Source organism: Carcharodon carcharias, chromosome 6 (assembly GCF_017639515.1).
Source record: "Carcharodon carcharias isolate sCarCar2 chromosome 6, sCarCar2.pri, whole genome shotgun sequence".
Taxonomy (NCBI): domain Eukaryota; kingdom Metazoa; phylum Chordata; class Chondrichthyes; order Lamniformes; family Lamnidae; genus Carcharodon; species Carcharodon carcharias.
The window spans coordinates 177,181,461-177,207,180 of record NC_054472.1 but is presented as its reverse complement, the minus strand read 5'-3'; the positions used below and the strand labels follow the sequence as shown (position 1 = coordinate 177,207,180).

Below are 25,720 nucleotides of genomic sequence, written 5' to 3'. Positions count from 1 at the left end.
TTGTCTCCAAGTGACTCAATTGCGTCATAAATCCACCAAGCAATTGGCAAATGAGTTTTATACACAGCAGTTTAACCTTCATGGAAAATGCTTCCGTTGAGTATTTCATGTACATTTTTTGTTACATCAGGGTCTTTATAATTTGGCCACAAGCTAGTAGAATTGAAACATTTTAAGAGGGCCAATTTTAACCCTCCCCCCCACTCCCCCTGGGCAGAATTTTGCCCTCGTCGGGTGGGCTTGGTGGGGGCGGGGACAGGAGCTGTCGGGAAGCCAACCGCCTCCCGCGATTGGGGCCAGCCCGCGATTTCACACTGGTGGGACAATTAAGGCCCGCCCAGCATGAAACGAGTGTTTCAGCGCTCAGCGCTGCCTGTGTGTGTGTGTGGGGTGGGATGGGGGTGGTGTGGAGGGAGGGCAGTTCACGCATGTACGCGCAGGTGCACACTGGAAAAGTTCCCTCAGGCACAGAGCAGCCTCAGGGAGATGAAGATATTAAAAAAAAATGTTTAAGATTTGAAAAATGTTATAAGGGTGTGTCCCCTTGTGTAACTCTATCACATGAGCAGGGACATGTCAGTAATGAAATGTTATTTTTATTTGCTGTTGGAAACCTCATCCCCCATCCGGCCCCCCTGCCCCATCAGTGGATGAGGTTTCCTAAAAAATGCAAAGGCCCCTTGGAAAAATTGAATTCAATTATAACTTTAATGGCCTTAATAGGGCTTTTAATTGTCGGCAGGTGCGCTGCCGACTCCCGCACGTGCCCGCTCACCGAAATATCGCCCGAGTGCACAATGACATCAGGAAGCTCGCCCAACATCATCGCGTGCCATTTTACCCTCATTCGGGTCGGGCGGTGGCCCACCCGACGAGGTAAAAATGCTGGCCCTGGTTTCAGTATGAAAATGTCACTCACCAGCCTCTTTCCATTGCAGGTCTGAATGTTGCCATCTTGGTAATGGTCCTGAAATCGGTGTCTGGCGCACTTGCTTGTTTCAAACTGGAGGCTGCCTGTAATATGCAACCAGCATCCCATAATGTCCATCGGACCCCCGCTTGGAATTTTCTACCCACTGATCTACAAAGGCAAGTCTGAGCGTAAATGTTAAAGCTATCCTCCGGGCCAATGGCTCATGCCACTTCTGTAGTATCTCTGTGCTGTGTTGAGTGCAGATGAGCACAGGTACAGTTGTGTTCTTGCATTGTGACGGCACATCACAGAATCACAGAATCACAGTGCAGAAGAGGGCCTTCGGCCCATCGAGCCTGCACCGACACGTGAGAAACACCTGACCTACCTACCTAATCTCATTTACCAGCACTTGGCCCATAGCCTTGAATATTATGATGCCAAGTGCTCGTCCTGGCACTTTTTAAAGGACGTGAGGCAACCTGCCTCCACCACCCTCCCAGGCAGTGCATTCCAGACCGTCACCACCCTCTGGGTAAAAAAGTTTTTCCTCACATTTCCCCTAAATCTCCTGCCCCTCACCTTGAACTTATGTCCCCTCATGACTGACCCTTCAACTAAGGGGAACAGCTGCTCCCTATCCACCATGTCCATGCCCCTCATAATTTTGTACATCTCGATTAGGTCACCCCTCAGTCTTCTCTGCTCCAACAAAAACAACCCAAGTCTATCCAACCTCTCTTCATAACTTAAATGTTTCATCCCAGGCAACATCCTGGTGAATCTCCTCTGCACCCCCTCTAGTGCAGTCACATCCTTCCTATAATGTGGCAACACAGTACTCCACCAAGTTTCTATACAGCTCCAACATGATCTCCCTAATTTTGTAATCTATGCCTCGATTGATAAAGGCAATTGTCCCATATGCCTTTTTCACCACCCCACTAACATGCCCCTTCGCCTTCAGAGATCTATGGATACACGCGCCAATGTCCCTTTGTTCCTCAGAACTTCCTACTGTCATGCCGTCCATTGAATACTTCCTTGTCAAATTACTCCTTCCAAAGTGTATCACCTCTCACTTTTCAGGGTTAAATTCCATCTGCCACTTATCTGCCCATTTGACCATATCTTCCTGTAGCCCAAGATATCCACCTCATTGTTAACCACCCGGTGAATCTTTGTGTCATCCCCAAACTTACTAATCCTACCCCCACATAGTCATCTATGTCATTTATATAAATGATGAATAATAGGGGACCCAGCGCAGATCCCTGTGGTACGCCACTGGACACTGGCTTCCAGTCACTAAAGCATCCTTCTGTCATTATCCTCTGTCTCCTACAACTAAGCCAATTTTAAATCCATCTTATCAAATTACCCTGTACCCCATGTGCATTTGCCTTCTTTATAAGTCTCCCATGTGGGACCTTGTCAAATCTTCTCCAACATAGAGCCCATTTGTACAAGACTGCAAGAGTGTAAGACTAGAAGCCATAATTATAAGACAATCACTGACACTCGGATCATCTGCCATTGTGCAGACTGATAAGCACCTGCAACCAGTCTGAACTGACCTCAGGAACCAAAGTAAATCATGGCAGACATGAGGTAAGGTTTACAACCCTCTAGTTTTGGCCTGGAGACTCTGAGAATTGAAGAGCAATCTCCAGGACACTGCTGTGTGCAATCCTGCACATAGGCATATCATAGGAACATTGAACAAAATTGTTTTGTCATTTTCTTTGAATATTTCTCTTTACCAGAAAAATATAAAACAATTGAAAATGGGGGGAAAAGTGCTGCTTGGCTGAAATCAAGCAGCATCCAAATGGGTTATGACTCCCTTATGGGTCTTCTGCTCTGAAGAAAAGTCATACAGACTGGAAACGTTAACTCTGTTTCTCTCTCCACAGATGCTGCCGGACCTGCTGAGTTTTTCCAGCCTTTGCTGTTCTTATTTCAGATTTCCGGCATCCACAGTATTTTGCTTTTATCTCGGTAATCAGTCTTTTTGCTCTCCAATTGGCGTTGGCAGTCCGAGCACCAGAAGGATGGATGTGTTGGCTTAAGGGTTGGGTTGAAGGGGGAAGCAAATCATGCGATGAAACCTCCAGTAATATATTTAATCACAGTTGGCAACCCTAGAGTGACTTCATGTTCTTTGGGAACTGGCCTGACCGATCCTTTGTCCCCTTCGCCACCAGGTCAGACTACTCGAAGGTGCTGGGGAAATGGTTCAGAGTGGCCAGGGTGTGTGTCAAAATCTGGAGGGAGCATGTAGTCAAGGTGAGGCAGAAACTGGGCATGTGGGAGTGACGCTCCTTCTCCATCGCAGTAAGGACCTGGCCATCAGGAGCAAGGTGCTCTCATTGCTGCTGTGCACAGTGCAGGCCTGGCCCATACCCCACTCCAGTGCCGTGGTGATCAACCAAGTCATCTTCTGCTTTGTCTCATCAAAATTGGACCATGTCTGTGGGACACTTTATACAAATATTTGGACAAGTGGGGAAAAATGTACCCAATGCTGCCCTCATCCTGATGGCCATTTTTTGTGTGCAGCTGCATCAAGCTGTGCACGGACCCTCAGTACGAAACACCAAGTGTCACCACGTGCTGAGGTTCTACTTGTCCCCGGTGTTGCGAGAGATGGGTCTGGCCACATTTCCTCAGAATGCTTCAGTCAGTTGGGCCATGTGTTGACACCTGTCCTTTGTTGAGGCTTATGCAGAAAAAAAACCTTTAACCACAAGTCCATCAGGCAGTGAGCCGCACATAATGTCCTCGAGACCCTGCGGGTAAAGAAGGTGGTGGATCCTATCAGATGGTTCAGTGCTGAACGGACTGTCACAATCACTTGGCAGAGTGCCTCATCTCCAAAACTTTCAAACAAGTACCAAGACATGGCTTGACTGGTGGTGAGGAAGGCCCTTCCTATCAGATCCTTCCTGCACACCCAGACTCCCATCAGCCTTCACACTGTCCTCAAGGTGGCTACAATGGGGAAGAGGCCATTGGCCACCTCCTTCTGGAATGTGGCTTTGCAAAGAAGGTCTGGGAAGTGACGCAGTAGATTTTGTTGAGGCTCACCTCAGGCAGCTCTAGGATGCAGGACTGTATAACCAATCGCTTAATCCCTCATTTGTCAGAGAAATATTACAAAATATCCCAGTATAAAGAAGACACTAGATCAAGTCGGAATTTCCTGCCGCCTTCACAAATCTTTAAACATTCCTAGTAACCATAATTTTTCCTCAGAGCACCTTCTCACACAGCAAGTGGTTAAGGTCTGAAATGCACCGCCTGAGAGTGTGGTGGAGCAGGTTCATTCGAGGCATTCAAGAGGGATATGCAGGGCCAAGGGAAAAGGCGGGGAAGTGGCACTAGGTGAATTGCTCCTTCAGAAAAGCAGCATAGACATGATGGGCTGAATAGCTTCTTTCAGTGCTGTAACCAATCTATAATTCTAAGTATCCAAATTAATTCTACAGAAAGCAGTGTGTTTAAAATGACTTGCAGGGCAATGGGACAATTTTAATCTAATCCACTTGTCAGGAATCTAACAAGATCGGTTACAGAGCTAATTTTATAACTCAAACGGTTTTACTTTCCATTGAAGTCAACAGAGAGATTTATCGGGTGGGGTTTAGATCAGCACTGCACATAATCTGTGGCTTTCTCTCCCAGAAAATTAGGTCAAAATTTCTCCCCTAACCAATCAGTAGAACCTATGTTTAAGTTATCATAAAGCTGGAGAGGTTGGAGATTGCGGCAGTGCCTCTTTAAAAAAGACTTGGAGAAAACGTGTTCACAGTTCAACACATGAACAATAAGGCTGTCAGTGGATGCCAAGTTCCCAAGATGAATCTAAGAATCTGTGAGTTCTAATTGAGCATGAAGAGGAAACATCTGTGCTTCAGGAACACGTTGGGAGTGTGTCTAATGTCAAAGAACAAGCTTTGACCCACTTAAAAGTGAAAAGACCACGATCGCTGTTAAAAGGGAGAATGGGAAGATTATGGGTCAAAAAGAAACAAATCTCTAAAAAGCTAATTGCAGAGGTTCAGAGTGCTGAGTTTTAAATTGAATGCCAGGATAGCATTTAAATGCCAGTTAAATTCATCAGGCACTATAACACACAGGGACTTCCTGACCTTGGTAGGAGAACAAATGAGTTGATAATGGGATGAGGTACCTGCACTTTGAGGAAAAATTATGTCCATCTTGGAAAAAGATAGCTTGAGACACCAATTCTTTCTGGTAACTTTCCTCCATGCTGCTTAAACTACTGACTTATAAAGCATGAAAGCAAAATACTGCAGGTGCTGGAAAACTGAAGAATATAAAACACTGGAAAAACTCAGCAGGTCTGGCAGCTTCTGCAGAGAGGGAAGCAGAGTTAACGTTTCGAATCCGTATGAATCTTCTTCAGAGCTCTGTAAAAGAATCATACGGACTCAAATGTTAACTCTGTTTCTCTCTCCACAGCTGCTGCCGGACCTGCTGAGTTTTTCCAGCAGTTTATATTTTTATTTCAGGCTTCTAAAGCTTTCTCTCTTGGGTGCTTATTCTTATTTCTGCCAACATCACAGTCACGGAAGCATCCTCGAGTTTCTAGTCACTGTTAATCAGCTTCCTTCCTTCCTTATTTGGCTCACAACATCAGGCTTCAAGGAAGCATGTGGTACTTGATGGTGAAGTATACTTATATACTAATAACAGACCTTATTGATATCTAATGTAGGTGATTGATCTATACTGTACTTAGAGATTGGCTTTCAGTTCCTTGATCTATCTTTCAAGCCTTTCAAAGAACTGTTGAAAACCATGCTCCTTTATAGACCTTATTTTTGTCTACAATGAAGATACAAGTCATGGATAAGACTTCATGATATATCTGTTCCTGAACCCTTTGAAAACGCCTAGTCGCCTAAACAATTGCAGTTGTTTACCTCAAAGGTACTTCTCTCAAGCAAACCTTACTGATTTAACTGTTCTTGAGTCCTTTCAGAAGTAGACATATGAACCATTATCTTTCTATGCTATAGTTAACAGATCCCTCTGTTTATGTTTGTTACAGTGGTCTCTAAAGCCACATGTTTGGTAATTGGATAATTAGCTGAAGAGAAAAAATTGTGGGGCAATGGTAAAAATGCAGGGGAGCGAGAGTAACATCCTAGGACTAAGAATATCAACATCCTGGGGGTTACTATTGACCAGAAACTGAACTGGACTAGCCATATAAATACTGTGGCTACAAGAGCAGGTCAGATGCTGGGAATTCTGTGTTGAGTACTCACCTCCTGACTCCCCAAAGCCTGTCCACCATCTACAAGGCATAAGTTAGGAGTGTGATGGAATACTCCCTCCTTGCCTGGATGAGTGCAGCTCCAATGACACTGAAGAAGTTCAACATCATCCAGGACAAAGCAGTCCGCTTGATTGGGATCTCATCCACCACCTTAAACATTCATTCCCTCCTCCACCAAGAACAAACAGTAGCAGCAGTGTGTGTACCAGCTACAAGATGTATTGCAGGAATTCACCCAGGCTTCTTCAGCAGCACCTTCCAAACCCATGACCTCTACCAACCCATGACCTACCCACCTAGAAGGGCAAAAGCAGCAGATGCATAGGAAAACCACCACCTGCAAGTTCCCCTCCGAGCCACACATTATTCTGACTTGGAACTATATCACCATTGCTTAACTGCTGCTGGATCAAAATCCTGGAACTCCCTTCCTCACAGCACTGCAAATGGGCCTACATCAGATGGACTGCAACAGTTCACAAAGATGGCTCATCATCACCTTCTCAAGGGCAATTAGGGATCGGCAATAAAAGCTGACATTGCCAGCCACATCCACATCCCATGAAAGGATAAAAAAGGCTGGGTTGCTCTCACAGAGATCCAGCACTGACTTGTGGGGGCAAACAGCCTCTTCTATGCTGTAACCATTCTGTGATTCCACATAATCTCAAACACTCGTGCTTGATAGCTTCCCAGTCACTTAACTTCACCCACAATCATTTCTCATACATTATACTTTAACATCAAAAATAGAGATAAGCTTTGCTTCCTTCTCTGAGACTCCAAGGCTCTCTTTATCTTGGAAAGCCTGTTGTTTCAAGATTACAGGAAGTTTAAATATTGACTCTTAACTTTCCAAGATGCCCATGGTGCTACTCCTTCTGCCATCTTGGTCTTCCTGAATTTAAAGGGAGTCTGGCCACTTTATTCAGCTGCAGCCATTAAAATGATGCACTTCCCCCTTTCCAGTGATGGTAAGCTACTCCGGAATGAAGATGTTGGCTCTATGGTACAGTAGCCTGTTCTGCACAATTACTGGGCCAGTGATATTACCACTACACCACTATCTCCCTTTCTGCATAGGGCTTTTCCGCTTAATAAATTTTTATAATGTATTCAACAGGTTGTTCTCCACATGAGAAGCTCTTTAAAAAAGGCAAGTATGGTTATTGTGGGCTGACCAGCTTAAATATTTGCTTTTATGTTTCGTGCAAAACATGATTAAGGAATGATAAATAGAAATATCCGTTGAGAATTTAGACACATCATTAAATTATCTCAACAGGCTTCACACCGTGAATCAACCTTATTATATTCAGTTTGACAGCAAACATTGGACATTGAGAGGACCTTGACATTTGCACCTTCCCAATGTGTTTATTCTTCATATCCGCTGTTTCTTCAGAGGACCACAGAGGGTCCACTTGCAATATGAATGCACAACATGGTCATGTTACTAATCCCGAAGACGTGAGCTCAAATTGCAACATGACAGCTTGAGAATTAAAATTAGGCTTTTAAAAAAATATGGGAAATACAATAGTTTGGCATCAGTATAAGTGACCATGAAGTTACCATCAAAATCTAGCTCATTCATTCACATGCTTTAGGGAAGGGAATGTTATATTTGTATCCGGTCCAGCCTAAATGTGATTCCAGACCCACACTCATGTGGATAATACTTTACTTTCCTCCGGAGTGCCATAACAACAACAAATTGTATTTATATAGAGTCTTTAATGGAATTAAACACCCCAGGGTGATTCAAAGGGATATTATAAAAGTAAATCTAACATAAGGAGACATTAGGACAGTGATTAAAAGCTTAGTCAAAGTGGTAGGTTTTAAGGAGTGTCATAAGGTGGAGAGGTGTAGGGAGGGAATTTCAGAGCTTCAGGCCCAGGCAGCTGAAGGCATGGCCGGCATTGATGGAAGAAGCCATTTGGTTGTTCATACCTGGACAATAAATACCAATCTTAACACCAATATCCACATCCCAAGAATGACAAAAACCACAGGAAACCCCTGGAAATATAATGCGGACAGAAGTCCCACCCCAAAATTTCCCATTGGGCAGAGGAAAATTCTGCCCAATGATTCAGTATTACTCCTGGAAGGGCTTTTGCCCACTGAATCTTTATAGCTTTATAGCAAAAATGGAGTTTAATTTCGATTGAGGCAAGCATATGACACTGCGATTTTAAACACAAGTAGTTACTCGGCAATAATGGAAGCTGTTAAGCTAGAATAAATGCCACTTTTCTTCAAGTGAGAATCACATAAATTGGATATTCAAGTGGAATCAATTTGTCCTCTGAGCCCTTCACAAATAGGGCTCAGGGTCAATGTTGGAGATACCTTAAAACCTATCTCTTTGGCCAAGCGTTTGATCACTTACTAATAGCTCTTGATGGGCCCAGTGTCAAATTTTGTCTTGGTTGCTCCTGTGAAGCGCACTGGGACATTTTTACTCTGTTACAAATTGCTGATAGTTCAATGCTTTGTTGTTCATTCATGTAGTAAGTGTACCTCAGCTGACCTCTGAAGGAACAGCGGATGTGAAGATTAAACACATTTGGACGGTGCAACTGCAGTCCATATTGGAACTGTTAAGATTCTCTCAATGTTCAATGTTTGTTGTCAAACAGAAAATAATAAAGTTGATTCCCTGCGAGAAGCCTATTAAGATAATTTAATGATGTATCCAAATTCTCAACGGATATTTCTATTTATAATTCCTTAATCATGCTTTGCACGAAACATAAAAGCAAATATTTAAGCTGATCAGTCCACAATAACCGTACTTGCCTTTTTTAAAGAGCTTCTCATGTAGAGAACAGCCTGTTGAATACATTATAAAAATCTATTAAGCGGAAAAGCCCTATGCAGAAAGGGAGATAGTGGTGTAGTGGTAATATCACTGGTCCAGTAATTGTGCAGAACAGGCTAACGCTTGGGGACTAACCCCATTGTAGTTGACAGAATTTAAATGCAATTAGCAATCAGTAATAGTGACCAATACTGATTAGTATCAAAATCCACCTGGTTTACTAACATGGAGCTAAAAAGCAGCACAGAAAACAAGATTGCCCAGTAGGGGTGGGAGGTGGGGTGCAGAGTGTTTCCAATGCAGGAAGGCAGGGCACTTCAAGCAGATCTGTAAATCTAAAGGAAGAAAGCAAGAGAATGTCTCTGAAAAGCAGGAAATTGGGAATAAGGAAGGAAATTGGAATACAGATTGCCCAGGAGAAGTGAAGAGTCAAGAAGAAAAGTTTTGGTCAGTTGCTTTAGAAGTTAAAGCCTTTAAAACAGATTTCAAACTTGATATGGAGCCAGTGTTGCAGTACTGACTGACCATCTGGAATGGCTCAATGTAGTAGAGATCCAGCCATCAAGCATTAAATTGCAGGGCCCAGTTGGTGCAGATCTTCACGTGAAAGGTCTGATAACGGCCACCCTTCACCAAAAGGGGTAAGAGATTCTAGAGGCCCTCTATATCTTGCACAATCAAAGCACATCTTTACTGAACAGAAATGCATGTACTCAACTCGGTATTCTGGAAAAAGCATACAAAGTCTTACAACGCAGAAGAGTTCCGCCAAGAATTCCCACAGCTCTTTCAGGGGCTTGGTAAGCTCAAACGTGAATATCATATTATGTTGCCTCTAGATGCTAAACCTATATGTCTGTTCACACCCAGGAGGGTGCCACACCCATTGCTGGAGGAGGTTGAAGAGGAACTTGACAGAATGTTACATAGAGATGTCATATCACCCATCACGGAGTCAACTATATGGTGTTCAAGGCTCAGGGCAGTTCCCAAGCCAAATGATGAGCTCAAGCTTTGTGAAGACCTCACACAATTAAAGCGGTCTTTATTTGCTTGTTGTGTTAGTCCTCCCAAAGCACATCGCCTCACACTTCTCAGGATTAAATTCCATTTGCCACTGCTCTGCCCACCTTACCAGCCTATCTATATTGTCCTGTAATATAAGGTTTTCCTCCTCACTATTTACGACACCACCAATTTTTGTATCATCTGTGAACTCACTGATCATACCTCCTATATTTGCTTCGAAACCATTAATGTACACCATAAACAGCAAGGGTCCCAACACCAATCCCTGCAGTACACCAATCATCACAGGCTTCCAGTCACAAAAACAACCTTTGACCATCACCCTCTGCCTCCTGCCACTAAGCCAATTTTGGATCCAATTTGCCAAATTGCTCTGGATCCCATGGGCTCTTATCTTCTTGACCAGTCTCCCCTGCGAGACCTTGTCAAAAGCCTTACTGAAGTCCATGTAGACTACATCAACTACACTACACTCATCTAAACAACTAGTCACATCCTCAAAAAATTCAATCAAATTTGTTAGAAATGACCTCCTCCTGGCAAAGCCATGCTGACTACCCCTGATTAATCCCTGCCTCTCCAAGTGGAGATTAATCCTGTACCTCAGAATTTTTTCCAATAGTTTCGCTACCACTGACCTTAGACTCAATGGCCTATAATTACATGGTTTAGCCCTGCTAACCTTTCTTGAATAATGGTACCACATTAGCTGTCCCCCAGTCCTCTGTCACCTTTCCTGTGGCCAGAGAAGATTTGAAAATTAGTGTCAGAGCCCCTGCAATCTCCTACCTTGCCTCACATAGCAGCCTGGGATATATCTCACCTGGGCCTGGGGATTTAACCACTTTTAAGCCCACTAGAACCACTAATACCTCTTCCTTTTCAATGCTAATTTGTTCAAGTATATCACAGTCCCCCTCCCTGATTTCTACACCTGCATTATCCTTCTCCATAGTGAACACAGACGAAAATTAATCATTCAAAACCACACCAAGTCCTCCGGCTCCACGCACAGATTGCCACTTTGGTCCCAAATGGGCCCTATTCTTTCCCTGGTTACCCTTTTGCCCTTAATATATTTATAAAATGCCCACGGGTTTTCCTTTGTCTTGACAGCCAGTGGTTTTCATGCCCCCTCTTCACTCTCCTATTTACTTTTTTAAATACGCCCCTCTAGACTTTCTATACTCCTCTAGGGCTTCCATTGTTTTCAGCCCTCTGTATCTGCCATAAGCCTCCATTTTTTCCCTTATCTAATCCTCTATACCTCTTGACATCTAGCGTTCCTGGACTTGTTGGTCCTACCCTTCACCTTTATGGAAACATGTTGACCTGAACTCTCACTATTTCCTTTTTAAATGACTCCCATTGGTCTGATGTAGACTTTCCTACAAGTAGCTGCTCCTAATCTACTTTGGGCCAACCCTGTCTTATCATATTGAAATCAGCTTTCCCCCAATTCAAGGCATTTATTTTCAGTCCATCTTTGTCCTTTTCCAAAACTACCTTAAATCTTACAGAGTTATGGTCACTATCCCCAAAATGCTCCCCACTGATACTTCTACCACTTGCCCAACTTCTTTCCCTAAGATTAGATCCAGTACCACCCCTTCTCTTGTCAGACTTATACGTGCTGGCTGAAAAAGCTCACCTGGATGCACTTTAAGAATTACACCTCCTCTAAGCCTTTCACACTAAGACTATCCCAGTTGATATTGGGGATGTTGAAATCTCCTACTATCATTACCCTATTAATTTTACACTTCTCTGAGATTTGCCTATATATATCTGCTCCTTTATCTCCCCCTGACTGTTTGGAGGCCTATATAACCCTCCTAGCAAAGTGATTGCCCCCTTTTGGTTTTTAAGTTCTACCCATGTAGCCTCATTTGAGGAACCTCCTAAGATACCAACCCCCTTTACTGCTGTAATTGACTCCTTAATCAATATTGCAATGCCACCTCCTCTTTTACCGCCCCCCCCCCACCCCTCCCCCTGTCACGCCTGAAGATTCTATACCCTGGAATATTGAGCTGCCAACCCTGTCCTTCCCTCAACCATGTCTCTGTCATAGCAGCAATATCATATTCCTATGTGTTAATCAACGCCCTCAATTCATCTGCTTTACTTGTAAGACTCCTTGCCTTAAAATCGATGCAATCCAGCCTTGCATTATTCCCTTGTGCCTTAACAGGTCCATATTTGCTCTGCCTTCCAGACTAACTCAGTTTCTCTTCTTTATTTGGCTGTGCTTCACCCCCTACAGTACCTCCACTCTGTATCCCATCCCCCTGCCAAATTAGTTTAAACCAAACCCACCCCCTGCAACAGCACTAGCAAACCTCCCCACAAGGATGCTGGTCCCGTTCCGGTTCAGGTGCAACCCGTCCGACTTGTACAGGCCCCACCTTCGCCAGAAACAGACCCAGTGATCCAGGAAACTAAAGCCCTCGTGCCCGCACCATCTCTTCAGCCACACATTCATCCTCTCTATCCTCCTATTCCTATGCTCACTAGCATGTGGCACAGGGAGTAATCCAGAGATCACAACCTGCTTTATAATCTGCTACCTAGCTCCCTAAATTCTTGTTGCAGGACCTCACCGTCGTTGGTACTAACGTGAACCACGACCTGTTGGCCCTCCCCTTTCGGAATGCCCTGCAGCTGTTCTGTGACCTCCTTAACCCTGGCACCAGGGAGACAACACACCACCCTGGAGTCACGTCTACGGCCGCAGGAGCGCCTGTCTGCACCCCTCACTATTGAGTCTCCTATCACTGTTGCTCTTGCACTCTTACTCCTTCCCCCACTCGTGCAGCTGAGCCACCCACAGCGCCGTGAACTTGGCCCTGGCTGCACTCTCCAGAGGAACCTTCACCCTCACCGTTTTCCAACAGATAAACAGTTCTTGAGTGAGATGCACTCTGGGGCTTTCCTGACTACCTGCCTGCCTCCCTTCTTCTGACTGGTGGTCACCTATTCCCTCTCTGACTGCACTTCCTTAAGCTGCGGAGTGACCACATCTTAAAAATACGCTATCCACGTAACCCTCAGCCTTGTAGATACCCCCCACCCCACCCCCCCCCCCCCCCCCCCCCCCCCAAGCTCTCCAGCTGACGCTCAAGCTCAAAACCCGCTGCTCAAGCCGGTGGCACTTCCTGCACATGTGGTCATCCAGACTGCAAGGAGTGTCTAAGAATTCCCACACGCTGCAGGCCGTCCAACACACGGGACTGAGCTCCTCTGCCATACTTTTTGATTGTTTTTAATTAAAAGGCTATTGGCATAAGAACATAAGAACTAGGAGCAGGAGTCTGCATTTCAGCCCCTCGAGCCTGCCCCGCCATTCATTGCGATCATGGCTGGTCTCATTTCGGCCTCAACTCCAATTCCCCGCCCTCTCCCCATAACCTTTCAACCCGTTACTAATTTCAAATCTGGCTATCTCCTCCTTAAATTTATTCAGCGTCCCGGCATCCACTGCACTCTGAGGTAGTGAATTCCACACAGATTCACGACCCTCTGAGAAAAGTAATTCCTCCTCATCTCTGATTTAAATCTACCACCCCTTAGCCTTAAAACTATGACCTCTCATTCTAGAATGCCCCAGAAGGGGAAACATCCGCTCCACATCTACTTTGTCCATCCCCTTTAGCATCTTATATACCTCAATTGGATCTCCTCTCATCCTTCTAAACTCCAGCGCATATAGGCCTAAACTGCTCAACCTCTCCTCATGAGGCAAGCCCCGCATCTCTGGAATCAATCTAGTGAACCTCCTCTGAACCGCCTCCAGTGCAACTACATCCTTCCGCAAGTAAGGGGACCAAAACTATGCACAGTGCTCCAGGTACGGTCTCACCAATGCCTTGTACAGTTGCAACAACACTTCCCTATTTTTATACTCTATTCCTTTAGCAATAAATGCCAAAATTCCATTTGCCTTCCTTATTACCTGCTGTACCTGCATACTAGCTTTCAGCAATTCATGCACGAGGACACCCAGATCCCTTTGTGCTGAAGCATTCTGAAGTTTCTCTCCATTTAAATAATAAGTCACCTTTTTATTCTTCCGACCAAAATGGATAACCTCACACTTATCCACGTTAAACTCCATCTGCCAAATTTTGGCCCATTCACCTAACTTGTCCATATCCATTTGTAAATTTTTTATTTCTTCATTGTAACTTACTTTCCCACCTATTTTGGTGTCATCTGCAGATTTAGCTATAGTACCCTCTATCCCTGAATCCAAGTCATTAACATAGATTGTAAATAGTTGGGGTCCGAACCCTGTGGCACCCCACTGGTCACAGCTTGCCAATCAGACAAAGACCCATTTATCACAACTCTCTGCTTTCTGTTGGTTAGCCAATCTTCTATCCAAGCGAATATATTACCCCTAACACCGTGTGATCTTATCTTGTGTATTAATCTTTTGTGTGGCACCTTATCAAAGGCCTTCTGGAAGTCCAGATATACTACATCTACAGGATCCCCATTATCCACTTCACTTGTCATATCTTCAAAGAACTCTAGCCAATTAGTCAAACACAAATAACTCTTCATAAAACCATGCTGACTCTGATGGATTGCATTTTGACTTTCAAAATGCCCCATTACTACTTTCTTAATACTGGATTCCAACAATTTCCCAATGACAGACGTTAAACTAACTGATCTATAGTTTCCTACTTTCTGCCTCCCCCCCTTTTTGAATAAGGGCATTATATTAGCATTTCTCCAATCCACTGGAACCTTTCCAGAATCCAGGGGATTTTGGAATATTATAGCCAATGCAGCCACCATCTCTGCTGCCACTTCCTTTAAGACCCTGGGATGTAGACCATCAGGTCCTGGGGACTTGTCACCCTTTAAATCCAATAGTTTGCTCAGTACTTTTTCTCTAGTGATGGTGATTGTTCTAAGTGCCTCCTTCTCTATATCCTCTGCACTACCTGTTACTATTGGGGTGGTACTAGTGTCCTCCACTGTGAAAACTAAGGCAAAGTATTGCTTAAGCGTCTCTGCCATTTCTGCCCCACTATTAACTCCCCAGTCTTGTCCTCCAAAGGACCAACATTCACTTTAGCTACTCTCTTTGCTTTTATATACTTGTAGAAGCTTTTGCTATCAGTTTTTACATTTTGTGCTAGTTTTCTTTCATAATTTACCTTTGCTCTTTTTATTATTTTTTTAGTAACCCTTAAATTTAAGCCCTGATCTGCTCACTGAAGTCTCGCTCTTTACAGCCCCGCTCTGCTCAGTGAAGTCTCGGTGGACAATCTTCTAGTATTTAGCCATAGGCTGTTATTACCTTAGGCTATGAGGGAGGAGATTCTTCATAGAATCCATGGTGGTCACTTGGGAATAGCGAAGTGTAGAGCTCATGCACATCAATCTGTGCTGCAGTCAAGAATTTTGAAAGCAATTTAAGACTTCATATTGTCATGCCATACTTGTGAAATTAATGTCCAAACCTAACAAAACCTTTATTACTGACTAGTTTTCCAGATGGGCTTTGGAAAAGACTGGGATTAGATCTTTTTGACTTTGGAGGAAAAGTGTACCCTATCATAGTGGATAATCATTCAAGCTACCAGACTCCACACTACGCCAGCGAAGACTGTGATAAGGGCATTAAAGGATATCTTTTCAACACATGGGTTTCTGGATGAATAGTTTGGCACAATGGTCCACAGTTCATGAATGAATACGTCAAGAAATTTACAGAAGAGTGTAGAATAAATCACGTTCGTAGTTCTACTGTTCACCCACAGGCCAATGGAGAGGCCGAAAGAGTGACCTTAGCTTTTAAAATGCTAATGACTAAGGATAGCGATTGACATTTAGACTTGCATAGACCAACACCCTTAAGTTACAGCTTTTCACCAGCAGACCTGCTTATGGTCCAAAAGTTAAAACATTGTTGAAGCAGAATTTAAAGCCGAATGTCAAATCAGATGACCATAGGAGAGTAAGGAATATAGAGAACGATCAAAGAGGAAAACAGAAGAAATGGTATAACTCCAGGCACAGAGTGAAGACTTTAGCAACGTCAGTACCAGGTCAGAAAGAATGGATTAGAGATCGAAAGTCTGAAGGCACAGTCCTTAAACAAACAGAACAACCACATTCCTATCTCATTCAAACTTCATTTGGAACATCAGGAGAAATAGGAAAGTTCTAATCTTATTAGGGGCTGCAAGAACAAATGAGTTTGGTTGACATAAGCTGTGGGATAATAAAACAAGAAGTACATCAACCACCTTGCAGAATGGTGTCCAGTCAGCAAACCAATTAAAGACCTATCAACAGTGACAGGAACAAGATCAGGGAGAGCTGTAAAGGTATTGCAAAGGTTGGCTTTTGAAAGATTAATTTCACAGAGTTTTGCCAAGAAAATCTTAGGGTGAATGTTATTTCCAATTAGTTTTCCAGTTCCTCATTTTCTTGATGATAAATGTCTGGACTGTATTGAACACTGCTATCATGGTGTAAAGCACTGATGTCTAACAGCGGAGCTGCCAGCAACTATTATAATGATGTTCAAAAACAAACCAGTCACCGGCAGTCAGAGCCACAGCTGCTGGAGGCTGGAGCTGGTCTATATAAATTATTGGAAAAAACAAAAGGAAGGGGGAAGAAACAGAAAGGAGGTGGGGATGGAGGAGGGAGTTCAAGATCTAAAGTTGTTGAATTCAATATTCAGTCCGGAAGGCTGTAAAGTGCCTAGTCAGAAGATGAGGTGCTGTTCCTCCAGTTTGCGTTGAGCTTCACTGGAACAATGCAGCAAGCCAAGGACAGACATGTGGGCAAGAGAGCAGGGTGGAGTGTTAAAATGGCAAGCTACAGGGAGGTTTGGGTCATTCTTGCGGATAGACCGCAGGTGTTCTGCAAAGCGGTCGCTCAGTTTACGTTTGGTCTCTCCAATGTAGAGGAGACCGCATTGGGAGCAACGAATGCAGTAGCCTAAGTTGGGGGAAATGCAAGTGAAATGCTGCTTCTCTTGAAAGGAGTGTTTGGATCCTTGGACGGTGAGGAGAGAGGAAGTGAAGGGGCAGGTGTTGCATCTTTTGCGTGGGCATGGGGAGGTGCCATAGGTGGGGGTTGAGGAGTAGGGGTTGATGGAGTCATTTAACAGTTTGGGAATCGGGCATTTTGAATGTTTGCCCCTTAATCAGTGAATGCATGAAACCTGTGGTCTGGCAACAAACAGATTTTCCTCCAACGCAGCAAAGGAAACTGGAGTTGTAACAAGTGGTCAATTCCACAACTGTATCAATATAAATTAAAAGAAAAAAGAAAGACTTGCATTTACATATTGGGGAGAACTTTCCCCATGATAAAAGTGAAATACTGCAGATGCTGGAAATCTGAAACAGAAACAAAAATTGCTGGAAAACCTCAGCAGGGTCTGACAGCATCTGTGGAGAGAAAGACAGTTAACGTTTTGAGTCTGTATCACTCTTCTTCAAGGCAATTCCAGCAATTTTTGGCTTTGTTTCAGAACTTTCCCCATGTCAGGTGGGCCGGTCGAGAGTGGGCGTGGGCGGGCATGGAGCAGACTGCCACCCGCGATCAGCGCTCTGCACTGCCATTCTATGTGGCCCACCCAGCATGACGCACGGCGGGTAGCTCTACCTGTGCAGGCGGGAAGAGGGGGGTACAGTCAGGAGAGTCTCACGAAAGAGCCCAGAAATCTCCCTGAGGCACGGAGCTGCCTCAGGGAGATTGAGTTTATATTGAAATCTTTAAATAAAGAAAAATAAAAAATATTTAGACATGTCCCCTCATGTCACATGAGCTGGGACATGTTTATGAATTGTTCAAAAAATATTTATAGATTTTATTAAACCTTCAGGAAACCTCATCCCGCCCGTGGATGAGGTTTCTTGAAAAAGGCGAAGGCCACTTGGGTTGTTTGCCTGCCCGCCAGCCTTAAGGTTGGACAGGCAGCCCTGTTAATTATCTAAATTAGTAGCCTAATGGCCTTAACAGGCCTTTGACAGTTCAGCGGGCCCACAGCCGCTTCTGCCTCCGACGTGAAAATTCTCCCCAGTGTTTTTCAACACCGCCAGATGTCTCAAAGTACTTTACAGCCAACGAGATACTTCTGAAGTGCAGTTACTGTTATAATGTAAGAACTGCAGCAGCTAATATAGGCACAGCAAGCTCTCACAAACAGCGACGTGATAATAACCAGGTACTCTCTTTTTTTATGATGTAGATTGAGAACATAAGAAATAGGAACAGGAGTAGACCATTCGGCCCCTTGAGCCTGTCTTGTGTTTCGATTTTCCACCTACCCCCAGGATAAACATTGGCAGGACACCAGGGAAAATTCTTCAACGTAGTGCCATGGGCTCATTTACATCCACCCAAGTAAACAGATGGGGCCAAGATTAACATTGCACCAGAAAGATGGCACCTCTAACAGTGCAGCACTTCTTCAGTACTGCATTGTCAACCTGGACTTTTGTACACAAGACCTGGAGTGGGCTTTGAACAAGGACCTTGTAATTCAGAGGCAAGAGTGCTACCAACTGAACCATAGCTAACACTCACAAACGTAAGCAATGTCTACATCCATGTCTTAAATGCAGTGGAAACAATCTATGTAGTGGATACCTGGGTATTGAATTTTTCTAATTTTATTGCTTCCCTATCTCTGGAACCTCCTCAAGCCCTACACAGCTCGAAGATTCCTGCGTTTATCCATTTCAGCCCTCTTGCATATCCCCAAATTTCTCCACTCTGCCACTAGGATCATGCCTTCACTTACCTGGGCCCTAAACTCTGAAATCCCTTCTATAAATTTCTCCTCCTTTGAGAGGTTCCTTAAAACCGGCATCTTCGAGGATAAATTTGGTCACCTGTCCTAATATTTCCTTATGCGGCTCTGTGCCAGCTTTTGTTTGACAACAACATTTTGGGACATTTTACTGCATTAAGGGCACTACATAAATGCAAGATGGTGTTGTATTATGAACTTCATCTTTAGTTCTTCAACCTTGTTGCATTAAACTTGCTGCAACATTTCAACAATTATAATATTCAGGATCAAGTTGTTCCCTAACTTTCCTGATTCCTGGCACCACAATAAGTAAACACGTGACAGAAAGAATTTAAGATACCACTAATACAGGATCAATAAATTACTATTTAATGTATCATTTTCAAAATGCAGTTCTGCTGACAATATCTTCTCAAGTTAAATGACAATACCCCCCCTCCCTCTAAGCCAATCACATCATCAAGAACCCACTTAACATCTCACCTAAAAGGCAGCACTTCCAACAGTGCAGCATTCCCTCAGTACTGCACTGGAGCGTCAACCTTAACTTTTGTGCACGAGACTTGCAGTGGGACTTGAACCCAGAACCTTACAAATCAGAGGCAAAAGTGCTGTGAACTGAGCTATAAAACAGCACAACTCGGGGGATGTAACATGGTATCGCTGTTGAAAAACAAACATGATATTACCATACCACACCACCCCCTCCACTTCTCTCCCCCCACCCAACACCCCCCCCCACCCCTCCCACCACCTTAAACCAGCTTATATTTCAACCCTTCCTGGGATTCACCTCGTTCTGTCATGAGGACTCGAAACGTCAACTCTTTTCTTCTCCGCCGATGCTGCCAGACCTGCTGAGTTTTTCCAGGTAATTCTGTTTTTGTTTTTATATGATATTAAGGTGGCTTGAATGTAGATTTGAATGTTAGATTTGAAAATAAGTAGTAACACATTGGCATAACATCTCTGCCTGATACTCAGGTCCATTCATTTCTCTGATACTGGAGTTAATTCTCTGTATAATTTATTAGAAGACAATAACTTGCTAATGTGCTTTTTTAAAATTGCCGGGAACCTTTGCAATGTAATTAAGTGTATATCAGTGGCTTTAAAGCACAAACCGATGATTCACACCTTTGCGGTAATCTCTGGCACCCTGATTTGAAGAAGCCAACATATTCCCTGCAGGGAAAAAGACCACTTAATGCTGCACAAAACTTGACTTGTGTGAAATAGGCCACTGTTTGGTGCCTAATGGCATTTCCACCCCACAGATTGCTTTTCGTGTCTCTGCAAGCAATGAGGGTGTCAGTTAGAAGGTATTAACAGTCCACTGTTTATTAAATAACGTTCAGTAAGGAAAGCAATTTCCTCGGCCACTTGTGCCATTGGCTAGTTTCTGATTAAGTACTTTAGTAATTTACACCTGATTTGCAAAAGGCTGGCGCATGCACAGATTAATTTTCTAAGGCTCCCCCATTGCCTTGATGAAGAACTTTCTTCATTACAAAATGAAACATACAAATTTGACTTGGTAAAATAGCTTGGTTAGGCCTCAGCCGATAGAATGATACAGCAGCAAAGGAGGCCGGCCATTCGACCCATTGTGCATGAGCTGGCTCTCTGAAAGAGCCGTCCAATTAGATCCACTCCGCCTCTCCTTTCCTCATAGCCCTGAACATTTTTCACCTTCAAAGATTTATCCAATTCCATTTTGAAAGTTATTCAACCTGATTCCACCATTCTTTCAAGCAGAGCCTTCCAGATGATAAGAAATCGCTATTTAAAAAAAAAACTCTCCTACCTCATCTTTGGTTCTTTTGCCAACTATCTTAAATCTGTACCCTCTCCTGTGACCATCCTGCCACTGGGACCAGTTTCTCTTAATTTGTTCTATCAAAACACTTTATGAGTTTGAAAACCTCAATCAAATCTCCTCTTAAACCTCTCTGCTCTGAAGAGAACCGCCCCAGACTTCGGTTCAAAACCAAATTACTGCGGATGCTGGAAATCAGAAACAGGACCAGAAATGGTTGGAAATATTCAGCAGGTCAGGCAGGATCTGTGGAGAAAGAAACACAGTCAATGTTTCAGGTCGCTGACCTTTCATCAGAATGGCCAGCATTGGTAGGAGGTTTGCTAAAGGACATTAAAATGGGAATAGTGATGAATAAGTTGTTTCCAAACTACAAGGATAGAAACATTGATGACTTGCTCCCCTCGACAAAAACAACAACCTGCATTTATTCCATTCTATGATTGCTCTGCCCAAAGGCAGGTCCTGGGCTCATTGTCCTTGCATTTATATAACACCTCAATGTGGTTAAAAACATCCCAAGGAGCTTCACATGAGCATTAGCAAGTAACATTTGACACTGAGCCACAAAAGCTTCATCAAAAAGGCAGGTGTTAAGAAACAGCATAAAGGAGGGGAGAGAGTGAGCGAGCGAGAGAGAGCGAGAGAGAGAGAGAGCGAGAGAGGGAGGTAGCAAGTTGGAGTGGTTTAGGGAGGGATTTCCTGAACTTAGGACCTGGACAGTTAAAGGCATGGCCAGCGATTGTAGAGATAGAAATCAGAGATGTAAAAGAGGCCAGAAATTGAAGGAATGTTGTGATCCCAAGGGGATTGCAGAGCTGGAGAAAGTTTCAGAGAAAAGTAAGGGTCAGGCTCTGGAGGAATTTGACCACAGCGATGATGTCATGTATTCATATGTTATGACAATGCCAGTGCATGATGCAGATATGAAACATGTGATCCAGCCATCTTTATGTATCTTCCTCTTTAGAAGTTCCTTCTAATTTGTAACAGATTTCAGCAAACAGCAGTGAGACTGTGATGAACAAAATATACTAGCTCCCAGTGACTTATCTGGTAGGAAGGTTTTTAAAGTTTTCAACTAGATTGTGTTGAGCTTCACTGTTTCTGTACTCAGTTGAACAGGCTGCTGCAGGATCCTAGTGTCCATCCAATTAAATTATCAACGCCACTGGCTCTAGTGATTATGCTGACTTTAGCTTCTGTATCATTGTTATGGACAGCCACAATAAAGCATTTACTGGCATCACTGTGACATTTGAAAATGGGACAAAATGGTTGCATTCACAGGATACATCGGAAGACTCGGAATGTATGATAGAGCTCGAGAACCATTCCGTTCATGCATTGAAAGAATTGACATGTTCTTCAGAGCTAATAAGGTTTTCAAACACAATGGTGAAAGTGAAGATGTCCAAACTCAGAATAAGGCAATTCTTGAGTGCAAGAAAACAATTTGGCTAATAAAGATTGGACCAGAGGTGTATGGTATGTGAACAAATCTTCTTAAGATCATAAGATATAGGAGCAGGAGTAGGCCATTCAGCCCATCAAGCCTGCTCCGCCATTCAATAAGATCATGACTGATCTGATTGTGGCTTTGACTCCACTATCCTGCCTGTGCCCCATAACCCTTGATTTTCTTGCAAATCAAAAATCTGTTTATTAGAGCTCTTTGAGGATGTAACAAGCAGGCTGAATAAAGGGGAACCAGTCAATGTAGTTGTAGTGATTGTATACTGCCTTTCATACTGCCTTTAGGGGTCACGTGACTGTACTGACAAATCAGCCCTAAGCAAGGGTAATCTTAGTAGTGGAGCTTTCTAGTCGTGGACCTGGTTCAAGCATGTAGCTTCTACAAGAGCTCTGTAAATAAAGTTACCCGTTTCAAGTAAGAAACCTGTCCGGTACACCAAGTTTATTACAATTGGCGATGAGGATAAAATAGCTCCAACGCTGCAGCTCGCCTCCTGAATGTGAGTAAATTAATTCTTAAGGAAAGTATTCTCACCAGTCATGGAGCCAGTACACAGGGCACCGAGGTTTTTATTTTGTGATGAATGAAATAACAGTGGAGGAGAAGCAGGAGGCAATTCTTTTAAGTGTCTTTGGGAGCAAGACATTTAACCCCATCCGACGGCTCCAAATGTGCCCAATTCTAAATCTTTTAATGAACTGGTCGACCTCATGAAAACGCATTTTCAGCCGAGGCCATTGGTAATTATGCAGAGATTTAAATTTAACTCCAGAGTAAAGGCCCCGAGTGAGTCATTCGCAACTTATATGGCCAAGTTAAAACAGTCGACTAGGCACTGTGACTTCGGAGATACACTCAATAACGTGCTGTGGGACCGGTTGGTTTGTGGCGTACACAACAATGCCTTTCAGCACCGTTTACTCGCAGAAGTTAATATTGATTTGAAGTTCGCCATGGAAATAGCGCTAGCAATGGAGAGTGCTGAGAGGGTCTCGCAGGCTTTACAGAGTGTGCAACATGGCGCCATTTATCAGTTGAGGCAGGAACCTCCCACTGGGCATGGCGCAAGAACCAGAGAGATAGCAGCAAAGCAGGAGACAGTCTCTACTACTCGAAAAACGAAAAGGCATACTGGAAACATCTCACCGGCAATTCAGTAATTCATTTGTTACCAATGTGGGAGTAACAATGTACCTGATTTAAGGAGGCAGATTTAAAGAGGCAGAATGCCATTACTGTCATAAAAAAGGGCATGTAATAAAGCAATGCTGGGCGAAATCGAGACAGCCAATCAGACAGCAGACCAAGGTGATTGAAGTGCACAATGTAACTGAAGCAGAAGCTGTTGACACTGATGTCTACTCCCTATACCATGTCAAAGCAGTAAAAACTGAACCAATCACCATCACCCTTCAAGTGAATAGGAAGTCCCTCGTCATGGAAGTAGACGCGGAAACACTGGCCACAGTGGTGGGAGAACACACATTTAAATACATAAATGAAGGTACCCAGCCACGGAATCTGGAGTTATCCACAGCTCAGCTGAAGGCATACACTGGAGAGTCCATATAGGTAAAGGGCATCTATAGGATCAACAGAAGCCAAACATTGGGCCAAGCTAGGAGAGGCTTTAAGAAGACTTTTGGAGGCTGGTGTATGATTGAAAAGAGAAAAGTGTACTTTCCAAGTGACTGAAGTCCCTTATTTGGGTCATCGAGTGGATGCCCAAGGGTTGCATCCAGTAGAGGAGAAAGTCAGGGCGATATAGGGGGTACCCTCTCCTACCAGTGTCACTGAACTCAAGTCTTTTTTGGGCATGATAAATTATCATGGTCGCTTCTTGTCAAACTTGCCAACAATGTTATCACCTTTACAATGTTGGTCAAGGAAGGTGCAACAGAAAGAAGCATACTTAAAAGTCAAGAAGCTATTACGCTCATCATGTTTGCTGGTGTATTATGACCCATCAAAGGAATTAATATGAACCTGTGATTTTTTTTTTTTATTCATTCATGGGATGTGGGCTTTGCTAGCTGGGCTACCATTTATTTCCCATCCCTAATTGCCCTTGAGAAGATGGTGGTGAGCTGCCTTCTTGAACTGCTGCAGTCCATGTGGTGTCGGTGCACCCACAGTGCTGTTAGGAAGGGAGTTCAAGGATTTTGACCCAACGACAATGAAGGAACAGTGATATATTTCCAAGTCAGGTGGTAAGTGATTTGGAGGGGAACATCCAGGTGGTGGTGTCCCCATCTATCTGCTGCCCTTGTCCTTCTAGATGGCCATGGGTTTGGAAGGTGCTGTCCAAGGAGCCTTGGTAAATTCCTGCAGTGCATCCTGTTGATGGTACACACTTCTGCTGCTGTGCTTTGGTGGTGGAGGGAGTGAATGTTTGTCGTTGTGGTTTCAATCAAGTGGGCTACTTTGTCCTGGATGGTGTCAAGCTTCTTGAGTGTTGTGGGAACTGCATTCATCCAGAAAAGTGGGGAATATTCCATCACACCCCTGACTTGTGCCTTGTAGATGGTGGATAGGCTTTGGGGATTCAGGAGGTGAGTTACTCATTGCAGGATTCCTAGCCTCTGACCTGCTGTTGTAGCCATAGTATTTATATGGCTAGTCCAGTTCAGTTTCTGGTCATTGGTAACCCCAGGATGTTGATAGTGGGGGATTCAGTGATGGTGATGCCATTGAATATCAAGGGGCAATGGTTAGATTCTCTCTTGTTAGAGATGGTCATTGTCTGACACTTGTGTGCCATGAATGTTCTGACCTTATGATGGAAGGAAAGTCATTGATGAAGCAGCTGATGATGTTTGGGCCGAGGACACTACCCTGAGGTACTCCTGCAGTGATGTCCTGGAGCTGAGATGACTGACCTCCAACAACCACAACCATCTTCCTTTGTGCTAGGGATGAATCCAATGAGTGGAAAGTTTTCCCCTGATTTCCATTGACTTCAGTTTTGATGCATTTCCATACGGTCTGAGAGTGGTGTTGTCACACAAGATGGAAGATGGTTCCAAAAGGGCAATAGGCTATGTCTCCAGAACCCACTCTGCAGCCGAGAAGGGTTATTCACAACTTGAAAAGGAAGGTTTATCCATAATATTTAGAGTCAAGAAATTCTAGCAATATCTGTATGCTCGACCATTTCATGGTTGTCAGATCATAAGCCACTAATGGGTTTATTTAGTGAAGATAAAACAACAGAAGTTTACCAATTTAGCTCCACTGTATCTGTGGGAGTGCCTGGTCGACCCTGGGTTAGACTGCATATAGACTATGTCAGTCCACTTTTAAGTACTATGTTTTTAGTGATCATTGACACACATTCTAAGTGGATGGATGTGTATGAAGTTAGATCACCAACATCGTGTGCAACTCTTGAAAAGCTGCACCAATGTTTTAGTCTCTGTGGCCTACTGGAAGTCATTGTTTTAGATAATGGTACTTGTCTTCACTAGTACAGAATTTCAGAGATTCATGAGTTTAAATGGAATTAAACATATAAAAACAGCACCATATCCTTCATCAAATGGGC

At 43.7% G+C, this 25,720-nt stretch overlaps 1 protein-coding gene across 3 annotated transcripts in view; it reads left to right on the top strand.

Annotated features, from left to right (window-relative positions):
- The window catches only part of LOC121279217 (adrenocorticotropic hormone receptor-like), a 121,173-nt gene that overhangs the window by 32,099 nt on the left and 63,354 nt on the right, over positions 1-25,720 (top strand). The window contains exon 1 of one of the 3 annotated variants that reach the window (XM_041190256.1): positions 18,318-18,655. The exons of the other annotated variants lie outside the window; for them this stretch is intronic. The gene's annotated coding sequence lies outside the window, so the exon portion shown is untranslated. Of the gene's footprint in view, positions 1-18,317; positions 18,656-25,720 lie in introns of those variants that run through there. 3 annotated transcript variants of the gene reach the window in all.